Below are 23,842 nucleotides of genomic sequence, written 5' to 3' on the forward strand. Positions count from 1 at the left end.
CGTGCCACCTTCCCGGCCTCTCGGGCACCTGGCACTCACCTGTGAGCCTGCCAGCCTCGCACCTGAGCAGCTCCTGCCTCTCACTCACCCCGTCCTACAGATTCCTAGTCTCCTGTGCCGCTGCATGGCCACTCGCAGAAATGCAGCTCTGGGGAGGAACTTCTGAGCTCTCTCCCTGTGGTAACAACGAGGAGAAAAAGAAAGAAAATTAAGGAGGCTGTAACAATGACTGCAGAATGATGAGCAGGCACCACTTGGAATTACAAAAATTCCTGAAGCTACACACAGACAAATGTGCTCACGCGTCGGTTTCCTATTATAATTTTTGCTGTATTTTATGTTCTTGCTTAGGGCAATTAGCCTTTTAACAACCTCTCTTTCAGAAGAAGAAGTAACTTTAGTTCCCGATCATTAGCGAAACACTGATTTTCTGTATTATGTCTGGACAGATGGCAGCCATTCCTAAATATGTCTTTATAAGACTAAAAATAATATTTTTAAAATAATGTTAGCTGAAGATAATGCTAAGTAAAGCAGTATCACCTACTATTATATTCTAATTCCCCAGAAAATAGATGCCAGCAGCTGCAGCACAGTAACTGAAGCTTAGCATTTCTCCTTGTGTTAACCTAGACATTGCAAGGGGGCAGCCAGCCACAAAAGATGCTTCCCTCCAATTATTGTACTTATCTAGGAAATAATCTGAAAAGGGCCATCTGACAGGCAGGATGCCATCTTTCTATTGCTAAGCAACCCCTGATATCTCTTTTCAGGAGGAGTGATCAGCTTCCTGAAGAGTACACAGCTGAATTTAAAGAAGCCTTTTTTCCTTCTATATGTCTTTTATTCTCTCTCTCATTTTTTCCATTTTTTTTAACTACACAAAACAACTACTGATGACCCTATAACGACCAAAAAAGAAAAAAAAGGACTGAGAAGAGCTTACTAGGCAAAAGGCAAAAGACAGGCAAAATCTGAGCTGCAGCCTGTAGTCAATAAGACAAAGTTGATAATGATGGCACAAATAACCTTCCACCGTAGCTGACAATGATGCTAAAGAAAATTAAATACACCACTCTATGCAGAAAATTTGGCTTGGAGAGAAAAAGTGAGAGAAAAGTGGGAGGTAGACTACATCTTTTCACTATGCTTTCCTGTTTCTTTTCTTCCATTTGGTTCTACTTTCTTTCTTCCAGCTCTTATTTGGCAAAAATTCAGCAGCATATATTGAGATTATGAGCATATATGTTGAGATTGAACACGTACTTTACCCACTTTTGTTGCTTGCTAAGGCCCTTAGTGCTATCTTTTTGCTGGTTCCCTGTTTTCCTTTCTCCTTTTCTCTGGGGTCACAGGTTTCTGCCATTTACTGCTCTTCCAGCAGCTCTCACTTAACTAGACAGGTATATTTCAAGTTGTCAGTATATCTATAGTGGTGTCTTGAAGCCAGTTGTTTACACAGTGGTGCTTTTCTGTGGGATAAACATATCCACAAGTGCTCTCTCTCATGCTGGCTGTTTTCTTATTGAACCTTTGTGTTACAACATGCAGAAAGTGGTTTCTTGTGCATGCAGGGGTTGCCTTATTCTTTTTTTTTCCTAACCAGAGAGAAACTATAAGTGCCCACACTGATCTTTTCAGTTGATGCAGATAGCAAAGGACTCGGTCAAAATTTTTTCCAAACAGGTCCAGATCTTAGATCAAGTTCTCTCATCAGTGAATAAAGGGCATAGCACAAGATCTTCCTTTTCCAGCTTGCCCTCTGCCTTCTCTGTCTGGATACTCTGAGGTCAATCTGTAATGAAGAAGCTCAGTTTAACCTCTTAAACTCAATGGCCACTCAGCAGACATCATGCTATAAATAAGGATATTCTTTCCCAATCTCCCAACCTCAGGCACATACAGAAGATACAATCAAGCTTGAGCATACTCGTGCTCAATCAAATCCATTGTCTCACATTTATCAGTAGCAATACAGAAATTTTCAGATACGCATACAGATGTTGAGTAGAAACAATATCACTGAACAAGGTCAGAGGTGGAATGAAAAAATGCCCACACAGGATGTATTTGCAGTTATCTTTCCAGTTGCAATGAGTACCTGGAGTGACTATGGCTTGAGTTATACTGCTCTTTTTTTGTGAATGATGGTAGCAAAAGCACCCATCAGTATAAGGGTGAATACCAGTGTGGTGGGCAAAGCAACTGCTGAAATTATGGTCAGTTTAAAGACAGTTTGAAAGTATATAACTGAGATAAATTCATCGGGTCAATTAGGCAAAGAAATAATTAACACATCAGAGAGTGATTCAAGGGAAAATTCCTGGTGGGGAAGAATCTGTAAGGAACCAGAGAGTTTTGTGGTGCAGGGTTATCCCCTGTAGTGAATTGCCTTTATGGAACCACAATTTTCTCAACAAGGATCTCCCACAGGGGATAAAGAAATCTTCCTTTTGTAAAAGACCTCAAAATAATTCAAGCTGTCTGCCAGTAATTAAATCCATTACACTAGCAACAGGTGGTAAAGCTGTAATTTTTCCACATCTGTTATCATTTTCATGAGTCAGTGTGTATTCATTGCAAGAGCTGGGTAAACCACAGAGCAGAGAGGGCTGGGTTGATGGCTGTCATCCAGGCAGCTGCTGTGCTCACTCCTGTAGTTATCTGAAGAGGAAAGCAGAGGGGATGTGAGAATATCTGGTAGGCAGGAAGGGGTTTTGGCAGGATTCCAAAGGGTAGGAAAGCAGGGATTTAAAAGGGAGTGAAAAGATTTCATAGGTTCTTTATAGAGAAGAGTAAAAAATAAAAAGGGAACCTTGGTTGTGTTTAGAGCATTACCTTGATATACCTTCCCTAACACAGACTTTCTGTGTGGACTGGAGTATATTCCTTGGTTGTTCTAGCTTAGTAAATTTAAAAACTAAAATCCCTGGGAAATTTCATAGTTGCTGAGGACAACAGGCATAGGACAGCTCACATGTATCTAAGTGAATTTCCCTTAGTCTCCAAATTGCAATGCATTTGTGCAAACTGGCTGCTGGGAGTAGTGTGCCATGATGAAGAGGTCTGGGTATGTTGCAAGAAGAATTCTATTGAAGAATAGACTTACTAAGACTGAAAACTGCTTTTAATGCAAAGAACACAAGGAATGGCCACAGCTCTGGGTTGCTCTGTAATGCAGCAGGTTGTACATATCACTCCTATATAAGAGTAGGAGAGAATCCTGCTACTGGGATGTGCAGTGTCCTCACTGCTCTGCAGAGCAGCTGCAGCTTTTTGCTGTACTTTTGGATTCTTGACTTCCCAAGAACATTTTCCATGTTTGGTGGCCTTTTCCACCTTCCTCCAAACAACACTCCTTCTTTAACTCAGAGGGAAAAAGCTCTGCAATTTCAGCTGTTTTTCCTTTACTGAATACTGGCAATAAGTATTTATGGAGAGGTAGAGAAGTTCACAATCAATTTACATCCAACAGCAGTGACACAAAGTTTCAGGTTTTGTTTAGGACATGTTGCCTTTACACCTCTCCTCAAATACTGGTTTCTTCTCCAGTAGTGCCTTGCATGGCAGTATTAAGGATACTTATTATTGCAGTGAGCTACAATTTTGTATTAAGTAAATAATTGTTCACTTAAAGAACCTTTTTAAACCAGTTTAGAACAAAAATATATGTAACTGAATTATTGCTGTAGGAATTTCTTTAATTATATCTTGTTCCATGGCAATGAGTAGATTATTGTAATTCTTTTTAAAGAATCATCATTTAACTCCACTGGAATTTGAACAAAATTTTGCAAGTTGTTTAATGTTAATAGCTATCCTTAAGCTGAGGCTGCTTGGCTGAAATCCATGGCAAGAGACAGGGCTTATCCAGCTCTCCCATGGGCAGAGCCACAGATCACTCGACTCCTAACTGCATTGGATTTGTGTTACTGTGAACTCCCATGTGGCCAAAAGACCATCAGGGACCACATATTTTCTTAATTAATAAAATTAGGCACAGGAAATTAATAACCCTTAAACTGCCTAAACCTCAAAACAAGTATTGTGGAGTTCTGGATAGAGATAGAAATGGGTGCAGACCAAGTCAGTCCAGGCATCCTTCCCACCCTCTTCTTCCTCCCTTTCATATCCTTGGCTTTGGAACTGGGCCCTTGCTGTCAGTGCAGGCTGCCCCCCAGCTCAGCCACTCTTGCCCAAAGGCATCCCAGAAGTGTTCAAGGTCCACAGACACCAGAGCATCACCACAGATCCTGGTGTCAAAGCCCTTTCCAGCTGTGGGTGCCTGACACCTCTGCCAAGGCAGCAGCAGGGCCTCCAAGCAGCCTCATCTCATTATTCCAAGGGGAAAAAAAGCAGCAGAAAGGAGGGACTCCCTGATGGCAAGTTCCCCCATTCTCAAAAACTGGATAACTAGCCCTTATTTTGTAGAAGAGTATTTTCCCACAGAACACCAAAGTCATGATTCAAGTGTGGTTCTTCACTGAAACAATAACCTTCAGCTTCATGTGATGGCACTGATTGATACAGGAAGTCTCCAGGTTTGTAAAGGAATGAACCAAAGCCGATTTAATGGGTTTTGGGGAAGGGTAGGCTCATATGATGGATTTAGTCTGCCTGAGAAATCATTGAATGTTGCTCAGTGATTCACTGACTGCTGGCCAGAGCACTCTTTGTAAGTGATTTATCTGAATCCTTTTCAAATCCTTCCCTTTATTAACATTTCAGCAGTTCCTTTCCTATGTGAATTCATGGCAGCTCTGTGTTTTTCAGGAAGATTGTAGGAAAATGGTTTCAAACAGGATGATTCCATATTGAGCAGATGAGCTGTCTCAGGTTTATGTCAGAGCCCATCTGCCTTTTTGAAGCAGGCTTCCTGCACTGTGCCATTTCCTCTCCAGCGGGCAGGCAGGGAAAAAGACTGCTCATGCTGCATCTTCATTCTGTTTGACCTTTCTAGAGTGTTATTTCACACACACACACACTCTAAAGTTTGCATTTCCTTCTGTAAATGTAATTTTAATCTCATTCTATTTTGGCAGCACATACCATTGCTACAAAATCTGTTCATTCTTTATCCCACTATCTTCGTTGTGGAAGCTGAAATACAACATGTCAGCTGGAGAAGGACACTCTGAGGTAAGCTTGGGGCACACACTTCAAGGCTGGATCCCACAGAGATCAGAATTGCAGTGAAAAACAGAAATGTGTAGGTCTTGGTTCTGTGTTCAGCACGCAAGAACATATATATACTTGAGTTTGGGCTGGGATCAGACTGAGATTTAAAGTGGAGCTTGATCAATCCCCTTCATCAGGCTCCCATTCGCTGTGAGCATTTAAAATTAAAATATTTTCCCCACAGGTTTTACATTTTACTCGCTCTTATTCCTTCTAGTCTAGGTGAATACTTTGCATTATGATGAACCAGCCACAAGGTGTCAATGTAGTGTAGCACATTATCAGTAAGGGTTGGTTACTACAACATCCTTTGACTTTCAATGCAATTAAAATCTGCCTTCTGATAGGATATTTGTATCACTAATTGCAAAAATTCTGGTCAGATCACATTTTCTGTACCTGATTCATTTAATCAGTGAAGTCTTCTCATGTTATGATTGCCAGGGTGTGAGGGGAAAAATCAGTATAAATGACTGAAGTTAATAATGTGACAAGTCACAACTGCTGTAGCACTGTGTTTTAGAAGGAAAGGCTGACAAAGTGGGATGTAGACTGGTAGAGATGAATTAATTCTTGTCAAAATATCAGAAGTGACTATAAGCAAAAAAACACAATAGAGGAATTCACTTTTCCCAGTAAGGAGTCAAAACATCTGAGTGAACTGGTGTGTGTTTATAAAGCCCCAGTTACACCCATCTATAAGAGGTGTAATGACAGGTGAGACCAGATAGTGATAGGAAAGTAATATTGCAGAATCCCATTTTGTGTCTTCTAGACACAAATTATTATGTGTCATTAAATATAAAAACAAATGCCTCAAAAGAACCAAAGCTAAAGCTGAGGTCTGAATTACAAGGGACATGGAAGCAATTTGGTTTTGTACCTCAACGGGGGGCTTGGATCTAGGGAGGAAGGGCCTGTCAGAAACGAGAATAAAAGGCTGTTAGGAAAATTACTCCTGGAATTGTGAATATTATCTCTTTGAAGTATGCTTAATGGATTTGGACTAAGAATTTTCAAAGAGGTTAAGGACTTAGCTCCCATTGAATGTCAGTGGCTTTTGGACACTTTACTGCCATAGTCTGCTTTGAAAAACCCAGCTTAGAATATTAATTTTAATGTACCCTTTTCACTACAGTAGGAGGGAGCAGATCCATGACAGAGAAAAGAACAGAGAAACTACAAAAGTAAGTTTCTTTGTATAAAATCCTTTCTTTATAAATTCTTGTACTTTACCAAATCTACTCAGACAAGTACAAAGGTACATAAAATAGGTGGCTGAGCAGAGGATATTACGTGACGCCCTTCACTTGTGTTAATGACCCTCTGATTGTGCTTTGCACAAAGTGGAGGGCACTGGTTAGCAGATAATACCATGAAAATATATCCTTGGGTACATTTCCTAAAAGGACAAAGGGAAGATGGAGCCTGTTTATGCAAAGAGCTGGTTTTCTCAGGTTCTGAACCAGCTGTGACACCATGCTGTCCTTTGAGAGATACTTTATTGGGCAACAGATCAGTGTCAGAGGACAAAAGAGCAGCAGCAATAGATGCATCATATTCCCTGGAGCTCCCTGGGGGCAGGTTGGGACAATGCTTAGAAAAACTGCAAAGTCTGTGGGAATAGAACTCTTGCTGTTCTTGTGCTTTTCTCTTTTGCATTTTCTTTTCATATCATATATCTTAATGAGAGGAAGGACCCCCTCACAATACTGGTGTGATGGTAAATAAAATGCTACAGGGAAGCTTTAAGTTCCTCAGAATGAAAGTATGTTGAAAAGATGAGTTTGCATCTCAAGGGTGGCAACTAAATATGATGAAAAAAACAGCAGAAAAATCCATGCTAGCCTCACTTTACTGTCAAAGACTTGATATTCAAGGGGAGACAAGAGAATATCCTGGCTCCCTTTTAGTGGTATAGTGACAGCAGCTGAAAGAATCAGAAAAAACTAGGTCTGCCATCCATGAGGAGTGTTTGTGCTTTTCTGCCTCAGGACTCAGGTCTGTAGCATCTTGAAAGAACAGACTTTCCATTGAAATGACATGAAGTGGAGAATTTCCCAACTTGCATTTCCTCTGCTACTTCACACACTAGCTTTGTGCCTTTTAGTATTTAACAGGAGTCAGCAATGAGGAAATTATTTAACTTCCACTTTAGCTACCTACTCCAGACTTTGAGTTGTCCTAGGCTTCCCCCAGCTTGGAGTGTTTGGTCTAAGAACAGTTCTCTCAAAGCAGGACACCCACCTTAAATTTAGTAGGATGGTTTCTGCACAGATTTTAATGTTTTGGCAGTTCAGCCAAACACAGATCAGATGTGGGTGGCACTATTCACTGTCTGAATCATCTAAGGAGGTTTAGGAGCACATTGTATTCTGCTGAATAGTGTTACCCAAATTGTGACCTTAAGATCTCAGAGACCTTCTTGCAGCATTCAGCATCTGTAGACAAAGTTCACAAGAAAGGGACTGTTTACAATTTCTTTCTGTTCATATTCTTTCAGACATTTTGTACAATACCTGACTTACAGCATCTTTAATAGTTTTAATGTGAAGTAGTCCTTAGAGAGACCAGGGAATCATTCCTGTGGTTACGTTGTAAAGATAACTAAATATGCAATGAAAACTAGGAAATTAGTATTTGCTGTGGTTGGATCTCAGCATACCCTTTGATACCACTGGGTATAACATAATTCCTCTCAAATTGGCATAAGAAATGTGAAGGTAACTCAAAGACTTCTTCAATTTGGCTATATTATGAATAGTTAGTTCATTTCCTTCCTCTTCACTTCAGTTTCCTCCAAGGCGTATTCTGAGTACCCACAGTTGCAGCAAATTATTCCTCAATCTTCTTCCTTAAAAATGCCATTTTTCTTGGTTTTCATTTCTTCTTCATGTTAGAAAAACCTGCTTTAAGAAGCTTGGATCCCCAGTGCCTCATGCTAGTGCAGCCATTGCTAGCAGTGCAGCACACGTCTGAGACATCGCCATTTGGCCTCTCTTGCACTTCCTGCCAGTCACACAGTCCTGGAGCATGTAGGGCTATAGGTCAGCCTAGCAAGGAATGATACCTACACCAGGATGTTGCTGCTAAGATTAGGGGAGTATAAGCGTTGCCTCTCTGCTGATATGAACCCTGAGAAGCAGAGGATACAGAGGGATAAAAAGCATTTTTACTGTTATGTACAACAATATATACACAGAATAGCACACATGCCATATTTTGAGGGTACCTCATTTTGAAATTCTTGCTATAGTGTGGAACTACTAGTGAGAGTTAGGGAGAATAGCTCTTTGCAAGTGCTTTGGAAACACAGCCCTTCCTTGGCAACACACTGGTTGTCTGCTGTAACAGAGCTCTGTGACCCCAGTGCACACCATCTTCACCTCCTGACCACAAGAAAAAAGGATCAAAAACTGTTGTTCCTAAAGGCATCATTCCATGACCCTGCCAGACTCGGTGTCATTAACCATGAGTCACAAATCTGATAATGCAATTTAAGATATTGAATCATATCCTCAACTTGTGATTCATTACGGGATTTAAATGCCAGAAGTGGCGTCTGGGACTCTATTCCAATATATATGAGTTCAGATATCCTTCCAAAATAAGCAAGTGACTATGAGCCATAAATTCAGTTCACCTCAACCACTAATAGTGCCCAGAAAGATTATCCTGTAGCTTTTCTGGCAAGGACAAGGTAATAAACATTCCCAAGCTCTCCCCCTGCCCTTCCCCCACCTCCCCCACCCCATTTCACTCCCTATTTCACTTCAAGGATGCCAAAATTAAATTTTCAGCATCTCCAGGAGTGTTAATTCTTTTTCAGACAAAGAGAAGGAAAGCGACCTTACAGATTTCATTACCCAGTCTTGTAAGACTCCATCTCTGGAGGCTCAACCTGTGGATAATAATGGCAAAGCATGTGGGAGAATGGAAGTGATCTGCCCCTCATCTGCTCTGAAGGGAACATAAGCCCTGAAGAAAGGGCTTCTCCAGAGCAGACCTGACCGAGCACAGTGTATGTGCATGGTCAGAGTACTTCCTTCATCTTAGGGATAAAATATTATTTGCTGGAAAGCAACCATTGCCCATTGGATGCAATGTCTCCTTCAGAGCAATATTCCTGAGTTTTGTTTATTAGTAAACACCAATACACTTTTGTCCCCCAGAAGGAAAAGTCATCCATCCTTTGGAGCTGGTAGACGTGCTGTTTTGAATGGATGGTCTCCTACTACAGCTACAGCATACTACAACAGTGTTTATCTATTGTGTATAACAATAGATAAACTAAAAATCACGCTCCTTGTGTCTGCCACTGCCACTTTTCACCTGCTGGAAAACCTGTATTTGTATCTGCTCTGTGCAGTTCCTGTGAGTTTTATTGTTTTCATTTGAACTTTTTCTATTCTTGACAGGCAGTCAGGTTACTGTATACCTTCAGGACACAGAGTCCCACATCACTGTTTCCTCTTTTAATAGCTCCAGTAATGACCCCCAATTACTCAACCTCGTATGCAGTCACAGACTACAAGAGTTCCCTAATTTCACCAAGTCTTGTTGACAGAGACTCATTTATCAAACAGCAAACAAGCAGAAAGTCCAAATGCTAAAGGTGGACAATCACATCAGAAATGAGGTCGTCTGCACATACCCATAAGTCACAAAGAACATTCATAAGCCCTGGAGATGGTACTTGAGATCAGAAGCTCACACTTAACACTTAACACTCCAAAGATCATTGCAGAGTTGTTTTAAGCACCCTTGGTAACTGTTGCTGTATAGAAATGTGGTTTGTTTTAGAATTGTAAATTGATCTTGAACATATTCTAATACTGACATATAAATACAGAGTTTTTAAAGAAGAAATTGGAGCAAAATCATGTGGGAGCTTAATTTTGAAGGAGATAAATATTCTTGCTAAAAGATTTAATTTTTTAAAATTCTCTGATTACTATTTTTAATCTGTTAGGAGCATCCCTGGGTTGTATTAACTGGTTACTAACACCTGTTAAAGAAATGTGGGAGTTGATATAGAGCCAAACAGCCAAATCCACTGGATGTCAATATGATTAAAGACTCAACCTTGAAGCTGCATTACTCTTTCTCTTACAACTCAGTGTAACAAAAATCCCATTGGCTTTACAGCAGTTAGTCTGAATTTACACGTGTGGATGTGAACGGACAGTCAAGCATAGCAAGTATTACATACAACTTAAATAAAACTAAATAAACCTAACAGACTTTTCCAAAACACCATATGACAATTAATAGGGAGAACTGTTTGAATCAAAGCAAAATTTCATTTCTGCCCAGCTGACACCCTTCATGTTATCAAACTGCAAATAGCTTCTGATTATTATAAAGCAAGAAGTAAAGATAAAATGCTAGTTCTTAGGATGTATTAACAACAAGAAAGCAAATTCATAGTGTCAGCATCAAAGCAGCTTAGAAAGACAAACTTGAATACCTCTGCCTTTGCACTACTTCAGACAGAGCAGTGTGTCAGTCCCTGACTGAAATGCCCTGGTTTGGTATTCAGCAGTGCAGCAGGTGTTGGGGCTCAGACCCAATACTGTGTTTTTGGAACACTGCAGAGGGAAGGGAATTGCCAGATCTGGGTAACAAGAGGCTTCAGCACAAAGGGGGGATATTAATTGCCACATCATTTGAGGGACCTGGATGGATCGTAGTCCACTCTCAAGAAGTTAGCATCAGTACAAAGGGAAATTTGGGGAATAAAGAAGGTATTGCTAATGAGCTCACATAACTGGGCTTAGCTCCAGAGAGCACAGCAATGTCAGGTAAAAGTGCCATTCAGGAATCAGGGTCTGACTGGTATAAAATAGGCGAGCCAGTGTGAGGTGTCAATGCTCATAGGAAAACTCCCTGAAAAGGAAGGGAGATTAAGGCACTTCTATTTTGGAATAAAGTTTTGAAAATACAGCAGATGATAGTAATATCATCCCCAATTTAATGAGAGATGGAGACATTCACCAGGAGTTCTGACAGAGCAGCCCTTCCCCCAAACCAAGTGCAGCAGTGCTGGTTCAAAATGTCCAAGAGTAGCACATTAATGAGATTTGGTAATTCACAAAATTATTTCTCCTCACAGCATGAGCAATAACTGTTTAGTTACCTTTCCAGGGGTCCTGCCTGCAATTAGCTCACCCAAATGTTGACCTATAAATAACTGCCAGAAGGAGCTTTCTGACAAAGGCTCTCAAAGCAGGGGCCAGCAGGTGAGTGAAGCCTGGTTTAGACTGTCCTTAGGCACTGCTGACAGGTGACAGACTGCAGAAGGAAAAAGATTATGCACTGAGATGGAGGCTCCTAAAGGCTTGAGCTAGTTACACCCATTAATCTGGTTATTTATACAATGTTATCAGCTCTTAAAATACAGAGCTCCTACATCAGATAAAAACTGTAAAATTAACCAAGTGAGTGACCTGGAAGTGCAGTGGCTTGTGACTTGCCTCCCACTGCTCTCCCCTTCTTCCATGAAGTACATGGTCCAGGTGAGCTGCTTATTGCTTTCCACTAATGGCATCTGGCACCCAGCAGTGCCCTGCACACTGTGGGGTTCCTTTCCCATTCTTCTTAATTAATTTCCTTTTCTATCTAATTAACTTTTTTTTTTTTTCTGATAGGAAAGTCTAGGGAAAATGCCTTGTGCTAAATTGCATATTTCAGATTTCACCCAAAGTTTATATCAGCATACCAAAGGTATTTCTTTTTCCTTGCAACTCTCAGTGAGAATTCAGTTTTCAGTGAGTGCAACAGGATTTCAGTCTGTTTGCATTCCATCTAGAAACTTTTCTGTGCTTTCCCAAAACTATTGGGAATAGAGCAGAAAACCCCAAATCACTATTTTCAGTATTTACAAGGTGTTTTGGTGTAAAGCATGTATGTAAAGCCCAGCTAAGCTTTGACCTCTGGCACACGCCCAGTTGTAAGCAGAGAATTCAGCTCAGGCTGTTGAGATGGAGTCAAGCAGACACCAACCTTTGGCTCAGGTGGACTGGAGAAATACCAATGTGCAAAAGGGAAATGTTGAACTGTAGAATTCCATACACAAGCCTGGGCCACACTCTCATGGCTTTTGAAGTTAGAAGCTATCAGGATATCACTTGTCTCTTGTACTTTTAAACTTTTCACTTTGCTTACTTTCAGATCAGCAATATAATTTTGAAAGGATACACCGCTTCAATTACAAATTAGATTTTCCTGCACCTCTAACTTGACGGAGCAATTCTTCATTTCAGCACTGACAAGCTTTTTTGCCTAACACAACAATTACTTGCAAATTATTTAATGTGACCTGAGGAGAGTTGTAAGACAGTAAAAATACTGCCTTAAAAATACAGTATAGCATTCTCTCTCCCAAAAGATTACAACAGGATGGGTTTGACAGCTTTGGTTTATAAAATCATTCTGGTAACACTTACATGTACAAGAATTGTCAAACTTGGTGTTACTAGAGGTCAATTGCCATGTTCTCACTTAATACAAGTGTAAAATAGAGGTGACAAATTTCATTGTAGCCTGACAGTCTTAGATGTGCAGTACATATAATATCAAAAGTATGTCTTACATCAGAAGTGGCATTTTTAACATTTCTCAACTGAATACACATCTGTCTCAATTTTTTGATCTTTTTGTAGCAGGACATGAAAAATGCACACGAGAAAGTGCCTCCTGCTCTAGCAAGCTATTCCCTATGAGCCAAATATTTTAAGTGTTGCATTCTTTGTTATTTTGGATCAGTGCAGTGACAGAACAAGCCTCAAGAGAGTTCTGGAAGATTCTAGGACAAAGAAATTTTCAAGAAACTATTAAAATACATAGTTTCCTAGTTAGTATCACTCTTTTTTTTCTATTTTTTCCCTCTTGCATTATGCTGTAACCCTATTCAATGGGCACATGGTTCCAATTTCTTATTCTCATCCTAGCGGCTGGCAAGGATGAGCTCAACTCTACCTGTATTCATCTTCATGATGGTGCTCTAGTTACCTAAAGAATCATGATATCCAATAAATTCTCAGACAGGAGTGATCTGAATAGTTGGCCAAGTGGAGTCCTTGCATGCCATATCTGCATAAGCTCCCCAAGAACTGTGACAATACCAATGATAATCAGATATCTTCCCTCAGAGGCTTTTTCAAGGCAACACCATTCTGTGAGTCTAAGGGAAACTGCAGAGCTGGTAGCAGTGGCTTACAGATAAGATTCTGTAACTTAATCTCTACTATATATTAGATAAGATGCACATGTGTGTGTGTATATGTATATATACATATATATATATATATTTACACACATTAAAGATTCCAGAATTATTGACACAATTAATTACTTGTTGTATTCTGAGTGATTATGCCTTGGACAATAATATTATTTCTCAGAAACTTAATACAGGAATGAACAATGTATTTCCAGGAATAGTTAAAGAAAAAGGTTTGATATTTCACCTCATGGATACATGGAAATCATGCTGGTGCCCAAATCTCAAAATCTTTTAAAAGTTCTAAAGGGACTGAAATCTAAACTACGTCACACAGCAGCATGATATTCAGTTTTATCTCACATATTTTATTTTTACTAGCAAACTGTGAATTTTTTTTTTTTGGTGTTTTCTTTTGTGGTGTTTTTGCATCTTTCCCCAACTCCACTGAATATATTCCAAAAATGTAGGGGAAAGTTTTGATTATAACAACGTGAAATGAAATACCTGAATTTTTACTGAGTGGAAATTACATCAGAAAATATTGCAGTTGAACTAGATAATTATTGTAGGTCCCTCCCAGCTGAAATCAGTTATCCTAACAAATTATTTTACTGCCTACTCAATAAAAGCCTTATAGTCCATAAACACTTGTGATGGCTCTTGGCAAACCTGAGAAAGGAGATCCCCTTGTATGAGGGAGGTTGAACACAGCCTCAGCAGGGCATTTTTCTTACCTGTCCTGCCTGTGTGGATATAGCACTTGTGTCAGTTAAAATTCAGTTGTTTTGGAGACAGAGAAGTGAAATGTTTTCTGCACAGGGACACAGAAAGGCCCAAGGAGCTGCACTTCACATGCCCTGGACAGTCCAAGCCACTCTGCTGGTGCAGATTGACAGGAAAGGACAGGAGAAAGGGTCTCTGTCCTGACAGGAATTGTGAACACTCTGAGCATCCTTCAGAGGGGTGACACAGCAAAGGTTTACAAAGGATTACTGCAGTCCTAATGGAGACAAATCAGAGTTTGGAACTGTGAGCAGCAAAGGAAGATTTGGAGGCAGGCACACCTGAGTCTTCAAGCTGTGAGGCACCAGTTATAAATGAAACAACTCTCTTGTCTAGATTACTGCTGGATATCAGGAAAATATCACTCAGAATGAATTATTTCAGTCTAGAATCCAGGAAGGATTATTTTTAAAAACTACAGGTTTTTTTAGCTAATGTTGTCCATTAAAATTTCCAGTGTTGGTATTAATTACAGTATGTCTTTGCTGCTAATTACAGCATGTGGCAGCAATTTACACTGTTGTACATATATTTTACAGAGAGGAAAAGAAGCCAGATGATCCAGCAGAGCAGTGCACTCACGTCCCCAGCAAGCACCACTGCCTCAAGATTGTCTGCCTTGCTGGAGGGTAAGGGACCATCATTCAAGAGTGAGACAGTGCCTAAGAAAAATCTTTTAAGCTTGTAAAACCAAAGCAAACTTTTCAAGCTAATATTTGAAATTACTTTACAGATAAGAAAGAAGCGGCAACAAGAACATACTAGCATTTATTTGATATATATTTGCCAAATGAATGATTTATCTTCATGCTTTTTTAAAAAGGACAGTGATTACCAAATCCCATTTTCACATTAAAAAAAATAGTGAAGCATAGAAACTTCCCTTTGGAGCACTGAAATGATCCATTAATACTTACAAGACTGTTTTTCTCATTTTCTGGAAAATTATTTATAATACTTAGCAGTTTTTCTCAAAAGAAAAGAAGTTCCTTAGCCATTCACTGAGAAATTATCACACCAAGGAGAGTCTTTTTGCAAGCAAACCTTCCCCTCAACCACTGAAGCAGCTAAAACCTGCACTCCTTTTCAGCAGCCCAGCTCACTGGTTCCTCCCAGCTGAGGAAAGCTGTGTGCACTGGACTAAGCAGTTCCATGTATTTTTCAGTGTGAGCATTTATTTTCTGGTCTGTGCAGTTCTAACCTGTCTGCTCTCACAAACATTATGGGACTCTGACAATTTCTAATGATGACAAAGTAATTCAGCACTGTCTGTGTTTATTCCACCGGGAATACACTGCTTTAGCAGAAGCACATTTGCAATGTGCATGACCCCTGCTCTCCTTCATAAATCTTTCTGACAAAACAAAGAGATGTGGTAGCATTTGGAATGGGAGCTGTATTAACTGCTGCATCTTCCTGCTCTAGGAACTGGTAAAAAAACTCTCAGATATATTTAATTCAGTATAAAATACATTACTTCTATTTTTTAAAAATAGAAGTATTATTTAATACAGTCTAAAAGGCATTATTTCATAAAGCTACCAAGCAAATCAGAAAAACCCAAGAGAACCAGTTCATTCAGGGGGAGAAAGCTAAAGGCAGAGCTGATTTCAGATGGAATTGTGGGTCTGAGGGGGTCTCAGAAGGAACACAATCACTGGTACAAAACTGATACTTCCAGAAACATTGACTCAGGTCCATGGGGCCACTGTGTCTGCAGCAGGAGGGGAAGAAAAAATTTCCTTGCCATTATATGTCTTTCTTTCAGAACTTCTGGGGTGGGACATTTCATTCCTGAATGAAATGAAATGTAGAAGAGCCGCAGAACAGTTCTGCCTCTCCATGGTCCTTTTAGACTTTATGAGCAGCCAAGAACAACTAAGGGACTGAAAAACAACCAGTACTAACAGAAAAATAAAGTTGGATAATGTAGGTAAAAACCTTATACTAGTGAGTGGTGCATACCAGGAAATAATGATTTTTAATAATGGCCACCTGCCATGAAGATCCAGTCTGGGTCAACTTTTACACACCCACCTCTGCCACAGCAGGACAGGGATGCAGCTGCTGCCAAGAATGCTGAAGGCAGCTTCTGTGATCTGCACAGAACTTCAGCACCATTCCCTGAAGGTTTCTGATATAATTCTAAAAAAAGTCTTTAGTATTTTCCTATTAAAAAACTAAAAGTCTGAAAAGAAAATGTACTTTTTTTCTTATTTCTGCATTTCTGAATTTCGTGAGCATGTCTTTCCCCTGTTCCTGATGGAGTATGGGCTGGAAGTCCTTTCATCTGTTTATTCATCTGAGCAGAAGCAGCTTTCATTCTTGGAGCATGAACCCAGCCTCCTGCACTAAAGCAATACAATTGCTTTTCTCTGCATCACAGAGAGATTCATATTTATTCAAATTCATACTTATTTATTTATTTGGCTGGTAGAATTAAACTGAGAGAATAAAATACAAACACAAATCTAGAGCCTGCAAAGCACTTCTTAACTGAGGAGAGCATCCATTTGCATTTACACAGCATTTTTAAAATTATTTGTTATTGGTTTTAAAAAGTGCTATTGATAAAAATTGCAAACTAAAAAATTAGACCTGAGCACATTTCTGATTTTAGGGAAGCTTTGACTGATAATGCAAGATGTTGCAGCCTGTCAGACCCTGTTTCCTTAAAACATTCTGAGCAGACTGAAGTATAAAAGCACTATCAAGTTTGGAGTCTTATGTATTGAATTCTGACCTGAATTTTCTTGTGTGGATTTATCACTAATTACTATCCTGGCGGGAGGTTTTGGGGAAAAAAGGGGGGGAAATCTCCATACATATTCTGAAAAACCAAATGCTTTTGTGTAGAAAAAGAGCTGCAGTTTTTTAGCAACTCCTGCTCCTACAGAAGTATGGGCTAATGGTGGAAATAATGTCTAGGCTGTGGTAACAAAACCAAGCTATTTTAATTGTTGCTATTGAGAGACAAGTATCAGCATACTGCATCTTAAATCATCTGGAAAAATGTATTCCTTGGCTATTTTTCCATTGAATGAAATGTTGCTTAAAACAGAGAAAACAGTTCTACTTCCTGATATGTTTTTAGTGTGTCTTCAGGGCATTGCTATTTATTTTGCAAGGTCAGAGTAACTGAATGCTATTCATTTCCCTGAATTTTTGAAATAGGGCCTAGCATCTATCAATTAAAGTGACAGATGGACTTTTGTCTATTGTAAGCTACAATCACTGATATTTCAGAACTATTTGCTTTGACGTCAGTTCTCTACTTGGCTATTTTTCTTAATTATGGCTTTAGAGATAGAAACTTGTTTAATAAATTTTAAAATTCAAATAAAGAAGAAAAGGTCCACATTAAAGAGTAACAGTTGAGTAAGATTAATTATAAGAAATAAATAATGAAAACAAGTAAAAGCTAAAAAGCAACATTCTGGTTCACTCTAACAGCCAAATAATACTAAAAAAGTGGATTTCTCAGTTAAAACATCTCCAGGCTTTTGATACCTGAGCAAAGTCTTGATGGCTGCCCATTGAAAAACGTATTTAGTTTGGTTTTTGCCCAGGTTGTGTGTGTATTGGAGAATTACTGAGTAAATGTTTGATGGACAAAGACTGGGAAGGTCATGAAATGTTCATTGCATTTTTTTAACCTTTGCTTCTGCTATGATTGCCATCACAGATATATTTAAATTGCCATTCTGATGGTTTTGTTCATCCAAACCTGCATCCCAGTTACTACATTCAAGGTCACTGTCTCAGAGTTATGACTAAGAGAGGCCAAGTCAAAAGACTGTGACTTGCTGGGGCATTTCTGGGAAAGCAGACTCAGCAGAATTGCACTGTGCACATTTGGAGGATGTGGTCACTGCCTGCCCTGTGGCAAGTTCCCCTTTCGCATCCTCTGATGCACATAGTTTGAACCACTTTTGTCAGACCTGTTTCAATGTCTGTTCCCCATCCCCAGTGCCAAAAGCCTGCCCAGTCTTTAGTGTCTGACAAGTCCATGCAATTCTGTGTCCTGTGTGTAAATCTGCACAGGTTCAGAGGTCTCATGGTCAGCACTGCTGTGCTCTGCTTCCTCTGGGTAACAGCAGCCAGAGCTCTGCCCCAGAGCCAGGAGCAGGGGATTTCAATGGCCCTGGACTGCTCTAAGGCTCACAGCCCGTATCACCACCCCAAGAGAGGTAGGGCTGCACATTGCTGGGCCTTATGGGCCATGTGTCCTACCCTTAAAACTGGATTATGTGTGACACCCACACTGTTGCCTGAGTTAGCACTGCCCTGAACAGCAGATGCAGTAGCCCAGCTCTGCACTTCCAGCTCCTCCTCTGTACAGACACTGTATTTTCAAGCTTAACTCTGGGAAAAGATGAAACAGAGCACATTTGGAATAACACTTCTATCGAAAAATGAAATTTATTAGCACAACAAACTCTCTCCAATATCTGGAAACTCCCTTTCCTCCAGTGTGGTGAAGGACAGCAGGGAGTGTGAACTGGATGAAATGGGAGGCTAGGCTCATGTAGATCAAAGGCTTCTGAATCCTTGCACAAGTTCTGCCTTCTCCTGAGAACTTTGGCCCAGTTAGGATGTTTGAAAGTTATATCTAGTGTAAAGATAATTTTAGAATGGTTTAACCACCTGTGGTTTAAGCTCTGTTAGCCAGTCTAATAACTGATAGTGCTATCACTGATGCTGAACATTTAATTAAGAGCAATTTCTGATTACTTACTGCAGTATTTGGGACCATGAAGGAGGAATGTGCCTGTATTCCAACACAATACTTTTGGCTCTTTGGAAACTGTGGGACCCATCCTCCAATTACACAAAGCAGGCAGGGTGTGAGAGCAAAATCCCCAAATTTGGTTTACATAGATCATGGGTAAAGGATTGCCAAACAATCAAATAGATAAAGAGACAGAAGGGATGGCAGGAGAGCAGGAAAGATCCAGGAACAGACAGATGCTGCAAAATCCATATTTTAGTGTGAATACTATAATAAATGGAGAAAGAGACACACTGTTAGGAATAGAGCAATATAAGGAAGATGGTACAAAGTAAATAAGGCAATAAAAATCCATACCAAAAACCAAACTAAGTCCTTCTAAAAGATGCTCTGTATCTGACAGCTACTTAAATGCCACATGATATGGGAAGCATCTATGTGTAGCTGTTGGGATTAATCCCTGCATCTAATGTCAAAAAAGATTTTTTGAGTGTGCATTGCTTTTGTACCAAGGCTGCCAATGCATGACTACATAAGTATTCACATGTTATTTAAAAATAATTCTTCTCTCTTGGGTAGCTCTATCCTGTATTACCATATGAATGTAAACCAGCTGACATTGTGATGGGTTGGAAGAGGTTTCATAGACATTTATTAGGTATTTAGTTACATTTCCTATTTGAAAATATTTTCAGTGTTGTGCTGGGTTTCTAGATAGCCAAATAAATAGGTAGCAAACTAAGTCTGAAAAACCCAGTTCACAATAACCTGCAGAATCTAAAATAATGCAACATATCAAAAATCCCTACAGAATTCAGATGCAAAAGAAAGTAATTTTTTTGGTGCTCAGGATTTCACAAAACCAGCCACTTTAAGCCTGCCTGGGGAGGAAATGATGCCCTTAATGACCTCAACATTTCATAAATGGTATCAGTGGACCCTGCAAGGGAGGCAGGACATTTGTAACACTTTTCCTTAGTGCAATATGGAAATTGAGAGTTACTACAAAAAACACTGCTGGACTGGCAATTGTGCAGTGTTTTGATGGATTTAGATGAGATTCAGATTTAGAGAGAGCAAACTGGGAGAAGATGCCTGTGTAATTTAAACTGTGTTTGCTAAGCAGAACAACATCTCAGCTATAAAGCTGTAAAAGGAAAAACAAAGATTCGGGTTTTTGCCTCACTAGAAAAATGAGTAGCGTGGGACTGAGGCAAGGAAAGAAACTAAACAATCAATTCAATATTCACACAAAGAACAAACAAAAAATATTCTTTTCATGACACTGAGCAAAATTTCATGGCAGACATGTTTTTATCATCTTGAAGTGATTTGAAGTTAGAAGATTGATGTAGATGAAGATGAAAGACAGCAATAAAATCAGTTATCACTAAGACTCTCTGCCCAGAGCAGGTCCTCCCTCCCAGCTCCAGTCAAGCATGGCCAGCCTGGCCAGAGTACCTGCATGCAAAGGTGGGAAGAACAAAAACCAGCTCAGACTGAGGAATTTTGCAGGTTACAGGGATGTGTCAGCAGCCTAAGCACACAACAACTGTTGTTGCTTGCTGGCCTGAGAGCAATAAATCACTGTCTAGCTCCACACTTCTTCCTCAACACTATACAAGGCCATTGCTGGATTAACAGATCCATCAGCAGTTTCCATGGGGAACATCCTCTGTTCCAGCAGAGGTGAACACACATGCCTGAGCTGGAATTCTAGCAACAGTGGAGGTGGTGGCACAGCAATACAGAGCAGGCTGAAGAACAATAAAATGCTCTTTATTTCAGCCCCGTGCAGTGCCCCAGGCTCTGATCCACAGCAGTCACCCTTTGCAGCAGGGCTCACAAAAGAGTACACATTTTTGGCCTGTGTACTGTACACTTGCAGTCTCAATTAGATTTTTCTTTTCTCTGATTGCACCCAGATAAAATATACAAGATGCAAACCACCACCACAACAGTGAAATCTCCCTAACTCAGCAAATGGTATCATAACAATGGCCAGAAAAAAGAAAGAAATAAAGTGATTTACTGCATAGCTTCCTTGCCCAAAGACTGGGGAAAAGTGCAGCTTACCAGTCTGCCATGGATCCCAGGTTTTCCCTTGGCAATTGAAAAGAGGCTTTCTGGCACACGTGCCATGCCAGGGACTGGCTATATGCAGGCACCCAAGCTATTACAGGAAATTCTCATATACAAAAATCAACAGCCCCAAGCATTTGGGACTTGTCACATTTTGAGTACGTGCTGCTGGACAATGAGGGCTATGCAACAGCGATTTACTGTCACAGGAAATTCTGCCTCCATGTTTCTTTCATTAAATAACTCATTTTGTCATTATTTCTAGCAAGCAAAATAAGGCAAGATCAAGTTGAATGACTTCTGAGGCAAAAATTCAAACAAAAGTGGGGTATTTTTGTTAAGTGTGGAAACGTCCATTGAAAAATAACTGTCTGTCCAGCACCTTCTGAAGAAGACCCACTTTCCTGCACATGCCAAACCAGCTAAGACAGTGAGGAATCTGATGAACCCTAAAAGAACAGAATGTCTTGTTCATTTACATACAGTAAACACATGTTTCATCCAAACACAATTGTGAAATAGTTTTGAAATCCTTCTTTTATTGCAGTTTGGAGACTGTTGGCTAACAAGACTCCCAGAAGGTTTTATTGTCTCTTGTTTACATGGGAGGATCAAATTACAAAAAAAAATGTTATGGAAATATAATTTGTGTTTTGTTTTCTGAGTGCTTTATTTCCGTTGAGCTAGTATTTCTAAGATTAAGCATCAGGCACCTCCAGGATCCTTCCAGCATAAACTTATGCTTTAAAGAAAGACATGCATAAAATCTGGCATGCATAATGATAGTCTGTCTTTATCACCAGAGTCGAGATAAAATTTAGAAGCTGGAAACACGGCTGTCTAGCAGTCATAATTCTGTCTGCATTTATCTGGCACCAGCTTCCCTTACTCTTTATTATGATTCATTCTGTATTTTATTCTCCAAATATTTTCTTAGATTGAGTACCTGTAGTAGTAATGCCTGACATGCTGAGTAATTCTAATTCTGGCCACTTATGAGAGTAGGTGTGGAGGCTGTGCAAGACTTCACAGAATCAATCCAAAAGACAAAACTGGCACAGATTGTAAAGTCATCATGGCAGCAGCAAAATGAATTTCCATTAAAAGATGTCTTGGAGAAAAGTCTGTGTACATCAGGAAACAAAATCTCAACGTTTTCCAGCTATGAATGCTGTAGAGCATTCAAGGAATCAAGGCATGCTCAAAGGAAAACCAAAACAAAACAAAACTAATCAGGCTAGATAGTAAACTTTTACTTAAAATACAGAGTTTAGTTTTGAAATAGATCTAAGTGTAACAAGCTTGCTGGTCTCTCCCGGGTGCCTGGGGGTCAGGGAACCCCACACCATCAGGACCTGGTCTGGCAGAGGCCAACCCTCGTGTACTCTGCCAAGAGTATTTCAGCACAAAGAGAGTGAAACTGGGAAGGAGGCAGGAGAGGAAAACAGCAGGAGATGCAGCAAGGCACAACATTTTTCATCTTCAGAAGTAATGCTTTGTAATTCCTGTAATGAGTTTCATTGATGAGCTTGAAGAGATCTGTTAATGAATTCCTTAACTCACATAATGTCCTTCTGTCACAGCTGTGTTAAATTGATGCACAAACAACTAAACTGAGAAGCTGAGGAAACCCATTCCTGGCCAAACATCAACAGCCCAACAGGACGAGGGATGAAGCAGCGCCTCCCATCCCACAGCACAACCTCAGGAATGTGCACACCAGTGCCACCAGGAGAAAGACAGCTGGGCCAGTGCTCCCCTCTCCCCTTCCATACCTCTCCTGCTCATCTGTTCCCTTCAGGTCCTGCAAATTCCAGCTTTTGCTTTTGGTCGGCTGTAAACCAGAGTGTGTCAGAGCACCCACAATATGGTTCAGTGAGCATGGCACCAAACCTTTGAGCATCAATGGTCCTTGAAGTATGTGTGTGACTGGGAGAAAATCCACCCCAGTCTAGCTCATGGCCACACCAGCCAATTATGATAATGAGTAACCATTGAAAAATCCAAAACTAGAACAATATCAATGGGTAAAAGAAAGAAATAATTTTATTATTTGCCTTTACCCAGAGAATATGTCATAAAATCCACACCAAAAATCATTTGTTTCTACTTAAATTTTACTCCTGTGCTTCCTTTTTTTGTGAATAAAACATCCATTGAGTATTTAGGGAACACCATGAGTCAGAGGAAGCTTACGCAGGACTCTCAGTGTGCTGTGCAGTGCTATTGTTTTAAAGTCATCAGCTTGGGAAGGGTATCACCACATGGGAAATGACACCCAAAGCCACAAAAAGTAGAATTTAGCCATGACTAGCCCTTGCAAGACTGTTTTTTTTTATTCTAATAGTAATCAGGAACCAAAGAAATTATGGAAGCGATAGCACAGTTGTGTATGCAGAGTCATTGATGGATCAGATACAAAAATTATTCTGATCATTCAAGACAAGTGGGAGCCAAACAAATCAAAAAGAAATAGGAATTTTCAACACTTGGTCTGTATGTGCAGGTCCTTACAGATGAATAGCAATTTAAAAATCTGTTACTGTCTGCTACAATTTCAATCTTGAGAAATTGATGTCTTTTTTTTTTTTTCTGGAAAGAACCCTGTGTTGTGAGTCAGTATTTGATTCAAACTGTACTTAATTAAAGTAAATCATTGCTGAAAATTTCAATGAGTTGTAATTCAGATAGAAATGATGGAACTCAAAACTATATTGATTTACAGCTCACAATCACCTTCAGAGGTGCTTTCTAGAACAGGTCATTCCAGGAAGTCCTTAAGGGAGTACTGGGCTTAAAGATAGTCTGAGAATTTCTAAAGGGGTTTTTTATTGGAAAGA

The 23,842-nt window shown here is 39.9% G+C and overlaps 1 long non-coding RNA gene across 1 annotated transcript in view; it reads left to right on the top strand.

Moving 5' to 3' along the window:
- Positions 1–22,857, top strand: part of LOC115948299 — a 23,727-nt gene extending 870 nt beyond the window's left edge. The window contains exons 2-3 of the long non-coding RNA XR_004082129.1: positions 5,043–5,139; positions 22,586–22,857. This is a non-coding gene — a long non-coding RNA (uncharacterized LOC115948299). The remainder of the gene's footprint in view (positions 1–5,042; positions 5,140–22,585) is intronic.
- Positions 22,858–23,842: the final 985 nt, after the last annotated feature.

This window comes from Geospiza fortis, unplaced genomic scaffold, assembly GCF_000277835.1.
Source record: "Geospiza fortis unplaced genomic scaffold, GeoFor_1.0 scaffold318, whole genome shotgun sequence".
Lineage (NCBI taxonomy): Eukaryota > Metazoa > Chordata > Aves > Passeriformes > Thraupidae > Geospiza > Geospiza fortis.